The sequence below is a fragment of the Danio rerio genome, chromosome 6, assembly GCF_049306965.1.
Source record: "Danio rerio strain Tuebingen ecotype United States chromosome 6, GRCz12tu, whole genome shotgun sequence".
Lineage (NCBI taxonomy): Eukaryota > Metazoa > Chordata > Actinopteri > Cypriniformes > Danionidae > Danio > Danio rerio.
Window position 1 is genome coordinate 16,351,232 of NC_133181.1, and position 15,215 is coordinate 16,366,446.

Consider the following 15,215-nt stretch of genomic DNA (forward strand, 5'->3'; position numbering starts at 1 on the left):
CAACTACATCATCTATAGATTTTATCTTTATTCATACATATTATATATATATATATATATATATATATATATATATATATATATATATATATATATATATATATATATATATATATATATATATATATATATATATATATATATGGGTTCTACTGTATGTTGTATGTACTACTTTTACAGACAATGTTTTAATATTTGACATTACTTTATGCAAGAAAGTCCAATCACAGCACCACAGCAGACCAATGTCAGGCCTAGATTTACATTGACAGAAGGTTCTTTTCAAGATGTTTGAGTAATGACAACACCATGTAATGTAGAGAAGAACCTGTGACCAAATCATGACCAGACTGATAGAAACACAGATGCCAAAATAGAAATCTGATATATGGAAAATGTATGCAAATTACATGTGATACTAGATCATATGGATTTTGACTATTTTAAAATTGAATTTTGAAAAGTGACTTCAAGGTTCTGAAATTTGTGGCAAAACAATTGTAAAAAAACTGTGAGTGAGAATTGTACCTTAAATTGTTTTGTACCTGTTATATAAAAAAATAATATTAATACAATTATGACTATTTTGTATTTCGGCTCAGTCACTGGACTGAAGTAGCTTATTACTGATTGTTTCTTATAAAAAGCCATGTCAAAAAGATAAAAAATATTCTTTTCAGAAACATTTGCGAATATTTCTATGTGAATGCATTAAATTTTTTAAACCTTATAAAAACTGTTTTAATATTAAAATTAAAATCATTGGGGCTGTTTGTAAGTTTAGTTTAATCTACTAAAACATAAAAATACAACCATTATTTTGCAGTTATTTAAGTTATTTCAGTTATTCTCCTGTGAATATGTGCATTCTGTGTCAAATACTCTGTCTTTGTTTTGGTCTCTATAACCCACCCAGTGCCAGTTTACCCAATTATGCTGTATTTTAGCCCTCCAGGTTGCCATACTGAGAAAAAGCATACTTCATTTCAGTCATGAAGGCTGCATTAATATATGTAGCCGTGGCCAAAAATGCAACATCTGAAGGACAAGCCAATGAAATGAGACATGGATTCACAGTTATAAAAATAAAGATGATGTGGCTTTTAATTAGCAAACAATATAAATATTACAAACATGGCATAACAACATTTGCAGTGAAATGCATTTTGGCTATGCACACCCTCTGCAAAAACACAGAAACATTTAAACAGCTATTCAGAAGCAAATCTTGCATTTATAAGAATATTATGTAAGTAGATTGCTGTGCTGTTATTAAGCTGTAAACAAGTTTGAAATACAATCAGAATTTCATCACAGACTAATCCAACAAATGCACTAACAGGGTGTCCGCGGGGTCTAAAAAAGTTTTAAAAGTTGATAAATCAATTTGGAGAAAATTAAGGCTCTTATGAATGTATCAAAAAGTCTTAATCAAATTTTTACGAGGTTTTAAATTTTGTTCAAGCATTATTTGGCTTCAAAAAGGCATAAAAATAGCTATTTTTCTCTTGATATTAACAACAGCATGCTTGGCTGAGGCATGTCCGTCCAAGCTCCTCACGTAATGTGATGTGAAGCTCTCCACACGTAGTGAAACCAGAGCGAAACAGACGGCAAAATGGGAAAATGTAAGTTTGCGTACTCCTGGTTGAGAAGGATGAGTTTAAAAAGTGGCTGAAGCCTGTCACTGAAAATAGTCACGTAATAGTTTATATGCCGAACTAGTGTTGTTCCTTTACTGATAAACTTGCGGTGACCTGTTATTGTGAATTTTTTTTCCATTTTAGACGGTTCCTTTTACAGCATTGATGTTGTAATACAATTAAAATACAATCAGTTAAATAAACTTTGGCATTCGTTTAGTTGTTCAAGCGTAAAACGAGACAAAAGGCCATTTACTCACACGGGCCCATCAGAATCGGCAGGCCAGCATAGAAGCTCCATTGAATATACTGCAGTAAAATAAATGCTCATATTATAAAGGTATGGTGGGGAAAAATGTTGTTTAATGCGATGCTTCTTGTACAATCTGAGACCCACTTTATATCGGATATCACTCAGCCAGTGGAGATCGCCGATTTTTAAAGAAAACTGACCTTAAACGCTCCAATTTTTGCATTGGCATACAGTTCACCGGAATCGCTTAACCCAGGTTACTGGCAATTTAGAAGTCCTATTAGTCTATTATTTTATTTAGAAGTCCTATTATTTTTTCAAGCTTTGTTTATCTGAGCTTATCTGAAATCTGTTGCATGGTTGTGCTTCATTAACTTATTTAACTACAACTGTTTAATACCAACTAAGTTAATAGTTTGATACTGATTAGAACTTGGCAATGAGGTCTTAAAATATTCTGAGAAGGTCTTTAAAAAGTCTTGAAAAGACATTGGAATTATCTAGGATTCCTGCATTTACATTGACTAAACTGAAGTTGCTGTTTTTAGCCCTCTACATTTATATCTATTTTTCTTCTTGAGTATGATCTCCATAGTCTGCAGTCAGTATTATGATATAAGAGAATGTTTTATGTGTGCTCTCTTTTAACTCTCAATATGTGAGTGATGGCACAAAGTGTGGTATTGATTTGCAGAAGCCTTTGATGAAAGGCACTGTTGAAACTCCCTGTGTAAATCACTGAAAAGTATTCAGATGCAGTAATGAGGCCATTTAAATCTTGTAGTAACTAATACATTTTAAATGATCTTCAGAGAGTTCATCCCAGGAGTGCTATAAATATGCTGTAAAATATTTACTTTGTGAGGTTAAAAAAATGTACTGCGTGTTTAATTTCATCAGGCTCCCTGGGAAGTCATGCAGGCAAGAAAGTTAAGCTTTGATGCCAGGGAAAACAGCTGCTGATGTGTATTTGTGAAATACAAGACTATTGACATACATTTTATCTAATAACATTTGGTCAACATACGTTTTTGACATTTTTGAGAGAAAAACTGGTTACAGCACATGCCAGAACCCCCGATTTTCCTTCTACAGTATATAGGGAGATATTCTGAGACTCTTTCTCCCTATATGACAACAACAATTTACACAATGCTTTTTTCGTAATATGCCAGTCCATTCATAATTCACAGTAGATATAGTCCATGTTTTGGCATTCAGTCCATTAACAATGAACCAAGTGTACACAACTTCCATTAGGGTGTAGTTAATAAATAAATACATTTCACCCATGTTGTATTATTAATGTCTGTCCTATGTAGATTTTATGTAGTGTAGCATTAGGCATCGGGCAGAGTCCACAATGAGTGACGGAAACATTAGAAGACTCTTCTAAACAGTTCTTGCAAAGATGACTGCAATATTCAATATATAATAAAAGCGTGTTCCCACATAGAATAAATAAAGGATAAAGGCAACAGTGAACTGTTTTCATCATATTTCAGACTTTGAGAAAACTTTAAACTGCAGTTGTGCAAAAATTGTTTGTTTGATTCTGGTGACATGCAAAATTCAGATGTGGGGCAGGAGATAAAAAAAGGATAAAAGACAGAGAGGAAAATCTGTATTGCTGCAATTTAAAGTTAACATTGAATGCCCAGAAGTTGATATGATACAGTATGTTAGGGTCTCAATGAAAAGTCTGTAAATCACTTAGAATAAATTCATTAATGTTATTGTAAACATACACATCTTTTACACTGTTTGAAACAAAATGTGCTATCAGGGAAGTCAATCAGGGGTGCGTTTCCCAAACAACAATTTACAGGTAACTAAAGACTAAACTAAATACTACAACACATTGTTAGGGAAAAGAAACCGTAGTTACTTTGTTGCAGATCCATCATTTTAACTACGTTAGTAGTATGTTAGTAACGTAAAACATCTATAATGGCACTCTAAATGGGGCAGATTAACAACTTTAGAGAAAAAACCCATTATTTTTTGTGCAAATTATATTGTTTTACATGCAAATTAAGTTTTTACATGCAAATTTAATAATAATAATAATAGTTTGCGAATGTTTGTTGGAACAAAAACGTGGGAAACGGCAAATCAATAAAAAAAGTTTGTAATGACGAATTTTGAGACCTTAGTTGGTTTTCGAAACGCATCTCAGGTTGTTAATTGTGGCCTGTGACACTTTTTTTTGGTTCGTCTTTGTAATTAGGCACTTTATGTACAGATTCCATGTTTTTACTATTTCTACACAGAATTTAGGAAATTAGCTAGAAACTTAAAACAAGAAATAATAATAATATGCAAGCAAAATAAAATAATAAATAAATCATTTAAATCATACTATTTAATAATTAATAAATATATTTGCACATACATTTACATAATAAAAGAACTCAGTGATAGCCTAAAAAATCTAAACAATTCCATTTGGGCCTGTTTATGATATACAGTATATGCAAGTACACACATGTACTGTATAAACTGTATTTGAGAAAATGTTTTTAAGGCCACATTTTCCTAAATTGTTCATTTAGTTTCTTGAAAATGTCCTCTTTATGATTTATATTTCAACAACTTTCAGAACACTTTAAAAGCTCTTTGTCATTTTTTGGTTTTACCAATTTGAGCAACCGTAAACAACTCAGAACATAAGCACTTTGTTGTTCTGTTAGCAATTTCTATACACAGAAGAATCACTTCCTGCCCTTCATCTGAATTTTGTTTTGCAACAATGACATCATGTGCAAACAACCTATTTCTTTAGTTTTGGGGTGGAAACTAAGCGAAAGATGTTCTAACAAAACATGGAATTCTGAAATACAAATGTATAAATTATGATTCTGGGGAAATTATAAAAACAAGAAGTTGATTTTACTTGAAATGCTTAAAATAACAAGTTGATTTTACTTAAAGTCAGTAAACCTATTGACATAACATTTATAATAATGGACAAAGTTTGTTTAAAATAGTAAGAGTTAGATTCTCAATGGGTCTAGAACATGAATAGAAGATGGAACACTTTAAAGCCTTTCTCTCATTTGCTCTCGTTAGTCACACAACAGAACACAGTAGATGTGAAACAGCATGTTACATGCACTCACATACACTGGACATTCATTAATTCATTTTATTTTCGGCTTAGTCCCTTTATTAATCTGGGGTCGCCACAGCAGAATGAACCGCCAACATATCCAGCATATTTTTTACGCAGCGGTTGCCCTTCCAGCTGCAACCCATCACTGGGAAGCACCCATACACACTCAGTCAGACACATACACTACAGCCAATTTAGCTTACCCAATTCACCTACAGCACATGTCTTTAAACTTTTGGGGGAAACCGGAGCAAACGGAGGACACCCACGCAAACACAGGGAAAACATGCAAACTCCGGAAAGAAATGCCAACTGACCTAGTCGAGGCTCGAACCAGCGACCTTCGTGCTACCCACTGTGCCATCGTGTTGCCTCACTGAACATTCATTCATTCATTCATTCATTCATTCATTTTTGGCTTAGTCCTTTTATTAATCCTTGGTGCCACAGCGGAATGAACCGCCAACTTATCCAGCACATTTTTACGCAGCGGATGCCCTTTCAGCTACAACCCATCTCTGGGAAACATCCATACACACTCAGTTAGACACATACACAACAGCCAATTTAGCTGACCTTATTCACCTACATCACATGTCTGTGGACTTGTGGGGAAAATGGGAGCACTCGGAGGACACCCACGCAAACACGGGCAAAACATGCAAACTACAGACAGAAATACCAACTGACCCAGTCGAGGCACAAACCAGCGATCTTCGTGCTACCCACTGTGCCATTGTGTTGCCTCACTGGATATATCCCACTCAATCTGGTCACGATACCTGACAATATTTCATTCAGTAATGAACAAAGTGATAACAATAACAGAAATATAAGGACTCCAGTCATTTAGCACAGTAAGCTAAATGTTTTGAAACAATGTGCCCAGTATGTCAGTAGTGCATGCCTTAATGATTTGAGATATTTTAATATGTGCTTACTCACATCTAGGCTTGGGACGATAACCGTGTTCAAGGTTTACCATGGTTTGGAAAAGTCAAGGTTTTAAAACCGTCAAAATTTTCTGCTGTACCGCTCCTAATGTATCAGTACGATTTTTTATTTACTTTTTTTTAGTTTTAAGCACAACAGTATCTCAGAAAATACAGTATCTCCAAAGTTGCCATTTTAAATTGTGAAAAAAGCAATGTTTTTGAAACAAATGAAGACAGCAGAAGTCCTAAATCATAATTCATTTTTATTTAGCCTGTCATGTCTACTGCTCCAAATAATTATAAATGTTTCTTGTATTTTTATTTGTATTGAATGTATTTTAGAGAGGAAATCACAATACCGTGATACCGTAAAACCGTGATATTTTTATCCAAGGTTATCAAACCATCAAAATCTTATATTGGCCCATGCCTACTCACATTACACTCAGTGTACATTTATTTTACATTTTGGTAATTAAGTTTTTTTCACAGAAATGTATAATTTTTAGAAACCCAGAGGGCAATTTACAGTGGGGAAAATAAGTATCGAACATGCATGTTTTTTGCTGGAAATAATTCTAAAAGAGCTGTTGACATGGAATAGAACCAGATTTGAGTAAAAATCCAAGCAATACAAACATAAAAATATACACTTTTTTTTTCCAAAAACAGTAATGTTTAATAACAATGGAATGACACAAGAAGAAAGTACTGAACTACTGAAAAGTACACTGTTAGACCTTACCAGGCTTTTTTACAGTAGAACACTGGCAACACTGTTGCCAGCTACTCACTGTAAAAGTTTGGTTACAGTAAGTAACTGGCAACAGTGTTGCCAGTTAATTACTGAAACTGAACCATTACAGTGAGTGGCTGGCAACAGTGTTGCCAGTTGTTTACTGTAACTGAACCATTGCAGTGAGTAGCTGGCAACAGTGTTGCCAGTTAATTACTGTAATAGAGCAGTAGTGGTAACTAACTGGAAACTGTGTACAGTTAATTACTGTACTGTAGTGTTACAACTCACAGCATTTTACTGCATACACAATAGTATGTCAAGGTGTTACTAAAATTAATTAGTATTCTTACCTGTTATTAATTCTTTAAATTAATTAAGTTGTAAATTCTGACAAATTTATTTTATTGTTTTGGCAGCAAACAAATATAAAACAGAAAATGTATAACAAAATTAAGAAATCAGCAGATATAAATATCATCTTACATATTACTGAGAGCCACAGGTCTGCACAGCAAGGCTGCAGTCAAACTAATGTTTAAGCATGCAAAATTCTGTCATATGGCTCTGCGAAAAGGAGTGGGATTAAACAAAATATTTAGAGATTGAAAAAGCAAGCGACTGGTCCATAATTTTTGTTCAGAGAGGTCATGGTTTGATCTTTGATTAGTCTCAAGCAATCACATGATGTGATTTCGCAGTTCAGAGTTCTCCAAGCTTGAACTTTCCAATGCTGCAAACTGTAAAATTTGGTGCATGAGTTTGCATTCCAGGTCTGCAGCATTCACATGCGTATGAATGGAAGTCTACAGGGAGAAAAGTGCAGTGTGACCAGGACTTTAAGCTGTAACTCTAATTAAACACACCTGATAAAACTAATTAAGGTTCGTTAGAAATCTACAGGTAATGTTGAAGCAGGGTGGGAACTAAACTCTGCTGCCCTGCAGTTCTCCAGTAACTTGGAGTTTGACCCCCATGGTATATAGCAGGGGTGCTTAATCCTGTTCCTGGAGATCTACGTTCCTGCAGATTTCAGTTGCTGCCCATATCAAACACACCTGCCTGTAATTATCACGTGGTGTTCAGGTCCTAATTAATTGGTTTAGGTGTGTTTGATATGGATAGCAACTGAACTCTGCAGGAAGGTAGAGGAACAGGATTAAGCACCCCTGGTATATAGCATACTTTTAAAGCAACTGCTAACATTTATTACAATCACATATCCAATAAACACACACACACACACACACAAAGTGCTGCAGTGAAATGTGTTACTCTCTCCTCAATGCTGACCATGCAAAAAAAAAAAAAAAAAAAAAAAAAAAACTGAACAGCAAAAAACACAAAATAATTATTTTAAATTTTAAAGTTTTAAATAATTAAAAGCTCTGTCAAATCTCAAAAAGTTTAAAATAATTATGGAAAACAAAAATAAAGTTGGCAACACCAAAAAACCAAAGGATCCAATCTTTTATTGTTATAGTTATCTTATGACAACAAACTTTTTTATTGTTTCAAATATAAATTCATAGATGGAAACACAGCTCTGAAAAATACTTAGCAATAAACTCACAACCTGGGACCAGACAGTGGAGCTTTTGTGTGTGGATGGCCACACATGTGTATCATGTTTTTGTGATTCCCTGTGATGATGTGCACGTTACCTTACTGAGATGATGGAATTTAATTTTGGCTTAGTTGCCAGAAAGATGCATACAACTGTTAGCATCTGTACATTATGGCAGTATGCAATATCCAATAAATACATATACCTAAACAAAAGTAATGTAAGAAGTTATATGAGGAGCTAGCTAACAATGTAGCTTTCAAGTACACAGTTCAAGATAACAACAATATAACTTAAAACACAGCCTTATTTTATAAACCCTCAAAAACATTTGAACACATTTTACTTACTCATTTAAGATTCTTATTTAAAGCCTAAAACATATCAGACTCAACATCTGAATTGATAGACAGAGAATAGAGCCCACTCAGCAGTAAACAAATCAAACACCTGGCTCTCTTAAAGGGCCAGCATTTTCTGAAAACTCTTTCTAACACCTTTGTGTTTAAAATAAGACGGACAGCCTGTGGGAGTGTGTGGTGATACCTAAATCATTGTTTTTTACAGTTATTTACTGCACAATCTACTGAGTAACAGTGCAGTTATACTAATTAAACACACCTGATCAAACTAAATCTAAAGGTAGTGTGTTGAAGCAGGGCTGGAACTAAATTCTACTAGGCTGTGGCCTTCCAGGAGTTTGACACCCCTGGTACATAGCATATTTTCAAAGCAACTGCCTACATTTATCACAGTTATGCACATATCGTTTAATAAAAACAATAAAAATATACAATAATATAAACTTCATCCAAAGAAAAAAATAAATAAATAAATAATCTGATTCTCATGTCGTTCCAAATCTGTAGTAAAAATAATAAAAAACACAACAAATATCATGATTTATACATTTATTTAGGAAAGCCTTTATACTGTTAATGGCACTTTTACTTGCCAGTTTTCCAGACAAATTCATTGAGTCTCTGCAAAAATGTATGTGCATGTTGTTTAAGATATATATATATTTTTTAATAACACATTTTTACTAGTTATTTAGCAAAATACTAATATTCAGTTGAAAGTGCAATTTAAAATCTTAACTATAGGTCAAACTAGGCAATTAAATTAGATTAATTATAGAAAAAGTAAACAAAGTTATAAAAATTATTGTGACAATTTCTTTGCTCTGTGTGAATATTTTTGACTTTAAATGCATTTCGTCCATATCTTACGCTTACCTTTTAATAAGCTCTGTGGCATTGGTTGACTCCTGATACTCAATGTTAAAAACATAAAAGAAACCAAAGAAAACACAGAGATAAAATAAATATAAAATAGCAACATAAAGCATCAGAGTAGATGAGGCAGTAATGGTTGAACAGTAATTTAACATTTATTATCACAGTAAATATCTGTAATGGTACATAGAGTAAATTACTGTAATTTATTCTTTGCACTACAGAATTTCATACAAATCCTGCTCCTTTTACAGTAAAATACTGTTTCTTTTCATTACAGCTAAAAACTGGCTATTTTACAGTTATTTACTGCATAATCTACAGTAAGGGTTAACAGTGTATTTAATACTTTTATAAAGGCTTTTTTTGGTGATGGCAGCTTAAAGATCCCTCCCATGTTGAGAATGAAGTCACATGAATTGCTCAGGTGTGATTTTCTTACAGACTTCAACAGAGTGTAAACATCTTGAAGATTCTGTGGATCTCGTCTTTTAAATCTGCGCTTTATTTTGTATTTTATATTCGATTCAAGTAAGTTGATTGGCTGGGCCATTCTACAGCTTGATATTCTTTCTCTGAAACTGTTTAAGAATTTCTTTTTGGATCACTGTCTTGCTGAAATGTCCACCCTGGTTTATTTTCATCATCCTGGTAAGGTAGATGTTAAAGCAGATAATATTAATTTACAATAGCGAAGGTACAGAGGGTTGCTGAATCATTTCTGAGAGTATTCAGCTGCCTTTCTGCACCTCCCTTTCTTTCTGTGTTCAATACTTTTTCCTGTGTCATTTCTTTTATTATACATAACTGAATTTGTAAACTAATTAGTTTTGTTTTCTTTGCATATGGATGTATTTGGTACACCTGGCAAATATTTCAAGTCAACAGCATTTTTAGAAATATGGTTTCTGAGAAAAATGCTACTTATTTCCCCCTCTGTATGCAAAAATAAATGAATTAATTAATTAACAATATATATATATATATATATATATATATATATATATATATATATATATATATATATATATATATATATATACACATATATATATATATTTTTAATTAATTTATATTAAATTACTTCAACAACTTATCGTTTATAGCGATATCATGTTGACATTACTTTATTTTGACACATACAGTAAGAACACAGCATTGATTTGATGTAAATTAAATGTCAAATATACAGTATTGTGCTGCATATACATTATTCAGTTCCAGTGGATTTAACTTCCTATTTTTACCCAATTACCTGGAGGAAACTGCTGTTGTTGATGTTGTAAAATATATGGTTGAAGCCTTAACTAATATTTGACATCAACTTGATATCACTGCATTGGGCAGCTGCACCAATTTGAGTATTTTATTCTTGCATAGCATCCGCATTAATAACTCTAATTAGAAAATCAGGTTGATGTCATACACTCTCATAAAATGATGCTTGCTCATTGTACAAGCAAGGTTAGAAACAAGCATATAGTGTATCCATGCTAATCTCAAATTGAGCTTATGTCTTGTCTTCACTCAAGCTTGTTTGGTCTAAATCCTTATAAGCAGAGTATCTTCTTAAGCGCAGATAAACATGATTAAACAGCTTTGAAGATTAGAACATGCTGTCCTGTTAGGAGAAAGGCCTGAGGAGTGATTTGGGAACATTAGTGAATTGATTGCATAACTCACCTCTTCTTTTGTAAAGCAGAAGCTCCATGTCCAGAGGAATTTCAGATCCGTGGCCAAGAAGTAGCTCAAGATTGACTCTTGTGACAAAAGCACTTCATAGAACATTTTATTCCACGTCTCAATCTTTTAATTAGGAACGATCTTCAGATGACTAATGGTGGGAGAACATTTCCTCTCCAGAATTGTAATATTACAATTACAGCATTTCAATTAATGACATGATGTATTATCGTGACAGTCATAAGCCACGTTTATTTCACGGGCTATTATTACACAGGCTCTCTATTTATAATGATAATAAATATAGCATCAACTCTGATGCGGATCCTTGTAATTATTTAATTTTTTTCTCATTAAGATTGAAATTATGTGCCCTGTCATCAAGAGAAATGACGTAGAGATTTCTGCAATTTCTTTGACTGTACAAAACATTTAAATCATTATCCATTTTAACAACAATAATAACTGATTGCATTAATGTAGATATATAGCAGGTAAAGTAAGTGTTGAGCATGTTATGGTTTTCCCTGTAAATATGTTTCTAAAGGAGCTATTGACATAAAATTGATCCAGATTTTGTTAAAAAAAAAAAATCCAAGCAACAAGAAAAAACAAACAAAAAACATACAGAACAATGTGTTACATGTAATGACAATGGAATGACATCTGAACCAGTTCTGAAGCAATTTAATTTTTTGGTAAAGACATCTTCAATACACTGCTGTACAGGGTCTTAAAAAGTCTTAAAATATCTTAAATATCAAAAGCTGAATTTTAGTCACTAAAAATCTCAAATCTACACTGTAAAACCCAACAGTCAACTTTATCAAATGAAATGAGTGTAGTTAACTTAAAATTGACTGAAAGTTAATTCTACTCATTTGAAAAGAATTACCTTAAAAACATTACCTTATTTTTGGTTTTACAGTGTACTTAAATATATCGATAAATATATCGATAAAAACAATCAATAAAATTGGTTAGGTTTAGAAAAGCAGAAAGGTGGGTCAGTCGATTGGTCGGTCGGTCAGTCAGTCATTCAATCAGTCAAACAGTAAGTCAACAGCGGCCTCAGGTGGGTTTATGCAAGAACAGCAGGCTCGAATAGCACTCGCAAGCGAAATTTGAGATCTGAAAAAGCGTACACAGCGGCCTCTGTGGATTCACGAAAACAAAAACTGCAAAAATACGTACCTCCTGGAAAATGTAAATAAAGGTACGTTTTCAAAATGAGCCTGGGTTTGTTCATGTATAGCTACCCAATCTGGCCATTACCACCCATACAATCACAAACAATCCCATAAAAACTTTTTATCTAAAAATAGCATTTCATTACTTTCAGTGCAGTAACATTTGTTTCCTGTTGAAGATATTGCCCTGACCTAAATTTTTTATTATTAAATTATTATTATTGAGCAATTCCATGCAAATGTCAACCTTTCCAAGTTTTCACCAAAATACGAAAAACTGTTTTTCTAAGTTTTTTCTAAGTATTTTACACTACTTTAGAAATGCTCAAAAATGTGTCTGTCAATGTTTACAACCTATTATATTTAATTTACCAAAGTCACACAAATGAGAATTTCACATCTGTCACATCCATGATGAAGAAATGTCACATCCATAACAACACTTTTTACTCATAAATGCAAAAAATATAAAAAATATATAAAATCTATCATTTTTGTTCTATAGAGAGCCAACTCTTAACTGTTTGATCAGTACTATTTCTTTTGGGTTTTGCAGTTTAGTTAACAGAATTTCTACAAAGTATGTTGTTGACCAGGGGTGTCCAAACTCGGTCCTGGAGGGCCAGTGTCCTGCAGAGTTTAGTTCCAATTTGCTTCAACACACAGAACCTGCCAGGAAGTTTCTAGTATGTCTAGCTAGAGCTTGATTAGCTGGTTCAGGTGTGTTTGATTCGGTATGGAGCTAAACTCTCCAGGACACCAGTCCTCCAAGACTGAATTGCACATCCCTCTTGTATACTGTATACTGGCTGACTTTTTTGGGCACATCCATAACACATGTTTATTTTCCTCATTTAAAGTGCAAAAACATGTTTAGAGATTGATATTTTCCTGTTCCCTTAACTGTGTGGTCAGTTGTTCGGTAAAATAAAAACTTCTATAAACAGATGTTTCAATATAATGTTTACAAATACTTTCTATGTGAATTTATGTCCTGAGTTTTTACTGCAAATGTCACATCCGTAATGCTGGAAATGCTCTGTTATATTATTAAATGTATTAAATTATAATCAACTTTTAATAGGGCAAGTGAAAATCTTTTCTATGGGATATTCAAATAAAATCCTTAGCATTTAGCCCTATATAACTCTAAAATATCATTAATAATGGTGTTAAAAATGTCTTAAATTTAACTTGGTGAAACCTGCAAAAAGCAGATTGTATAGAGAATAGAGTCTCATGCATGGCTCAGGTGAGATTTCATTCCTCGTGCTTCAAAAGTCTTCAAATCTTTATGTTCTGTGGTCTTGTCTATCAACTCTAATCTTTAGTTCTTATTTTCTGTTGGATACAGGTCAAGTTATTGACTGGGCCATTCTAGCATCTCTGTTTTCTTCTGAAAACAGTTAGGAGTTTCTTGGTTGTATTTGAGATCATTGTTTTGCTGAAATATACACCCTGGTTGCATCATCTTCATCTGGTAATGCACAGTAGGTGTTGGACTGAAGCAGTTAATGTTCATTTACACTCAGAAGTGGCAAGGTGGCTTTCTAACTGTTGAGAGGTTCCAGCTGCTGTCTGGGCTTTCCATGCCTTTTTACACCTCCCTTACTTCATTAGTTCAATACTTTCCCTGTGGCATTTCCTTTTCTAACACATTACACATCACGTTGTGAAAACTATTTAGTTTTGTTTTCTTTAAATGTACAGTATAAACTTGTTACAAAAAAAAAAAAACAATACAAATTTCAAATACCTGCTATTGAAAATTCCAAAGCATTTTTGCTTTGAAAAGCATAAGATTCAGGCAGTGGAATGGAAAAAAAGACCTCAAGGCTTTTTTCAAAAGATGAACTTCTCTTAATGTGACTATCGCATTTTTAGAATATCTCATGTGTGAGATTCTGCATAAGAAGTAGTGGTCATCTAAGGTCTATAAAGCTTTTGCTTGCTTTAAAATAAATGGGAAAGAAGTACAGTGTAATAAAAGTGTACTTCCAGCAGTAATAATAGCATAAAGCATATGCCTCTATTCTACAATCTATATTATGCATATCCGTAAACACTATATTATTTTAAAATTGATATTGTTTTAAATTATAATCATTAACTAACTGTGACAAATGATACATTCTTCAATGTAAATTTGTTTGATTCTATTATTTCATCCTTTAAAGACTGGTGATCACACTCTTACACAAGCATCTACTGATCAAATAACATTGCTACTGGCTTTCATGAGTTTTTGGGATTGATATGCAGATTATTAGAATATGTCTGTCACATGTGCTGCTGGGAACACATGAGCTGCTTTCTGATGAGCAGGGATTTTGCACTCACAGATCCCTGCAAGGGGTGTAATAATATTCAAATTGAAGCAAAAAAAAAAAAAAAAAAAAGAGGGACATACAACACTCACAGTGTATACTCAGTGTACAAAGTATTGATTTGCGACCAGCCTACACTGGAGGTCTGTCAGAAAACAGACAGAAATACATACTATGAAGTTAATTTATAAAGTTAAAAAAGAAGTAGCTATTAAGTGAAATGTTGATTATTATATTTAGCATTGCTTATCCCATGCCTCTAATGCTGCTCCCACAGCAAGCAGGACCAAACTGAACCATGGCACTGGTGTATCATCATACACCCCTACCCCTTTACACACCATGGGTGTAAAAATAAATTGATATTGATTGACACATTGTGTAAATGATTAATGAAATAATGTATCGCTGCGACATTTGGCACTAGATATAAAGACAAATGTGCATTCTCTTTAAAAGTGCAATGCATCATCTCCATGTATGCCAGCAACAGCAAAGCAGTACTAGTAGGAGCCAAAAAAAATACAC

The 15,215-nt window shown here is 33.3% G+C and overlaps 1 protein-coding gene and 1 long non-coding RNA gene across 2 annotated transcripts in view; both read left to right on the plus strand.

The window, feature by feature from the left end:
- The window catches only part of tmtops2a (teleost multiple tissue opsin 2a), a 73,403-nt gene that overhangs the window by 2,401 nt on the left and 55,787 nt on the right, over window positions 1–15,215 (plus strand). The window lies entirely within an intron of this gene.
- LOC141386209 (uncharacterized) lies at window positions 4,856–9,062 on the plus strand. Its single transcript, XR_012407721.1, has 3 exons — window positions 4,856–6,724; window positions 6,883–7,646; window positions 7,840–9,062. It is a non-coding gene; the product is annotated as an uncharacterized lncRNA (long non-coding RNA).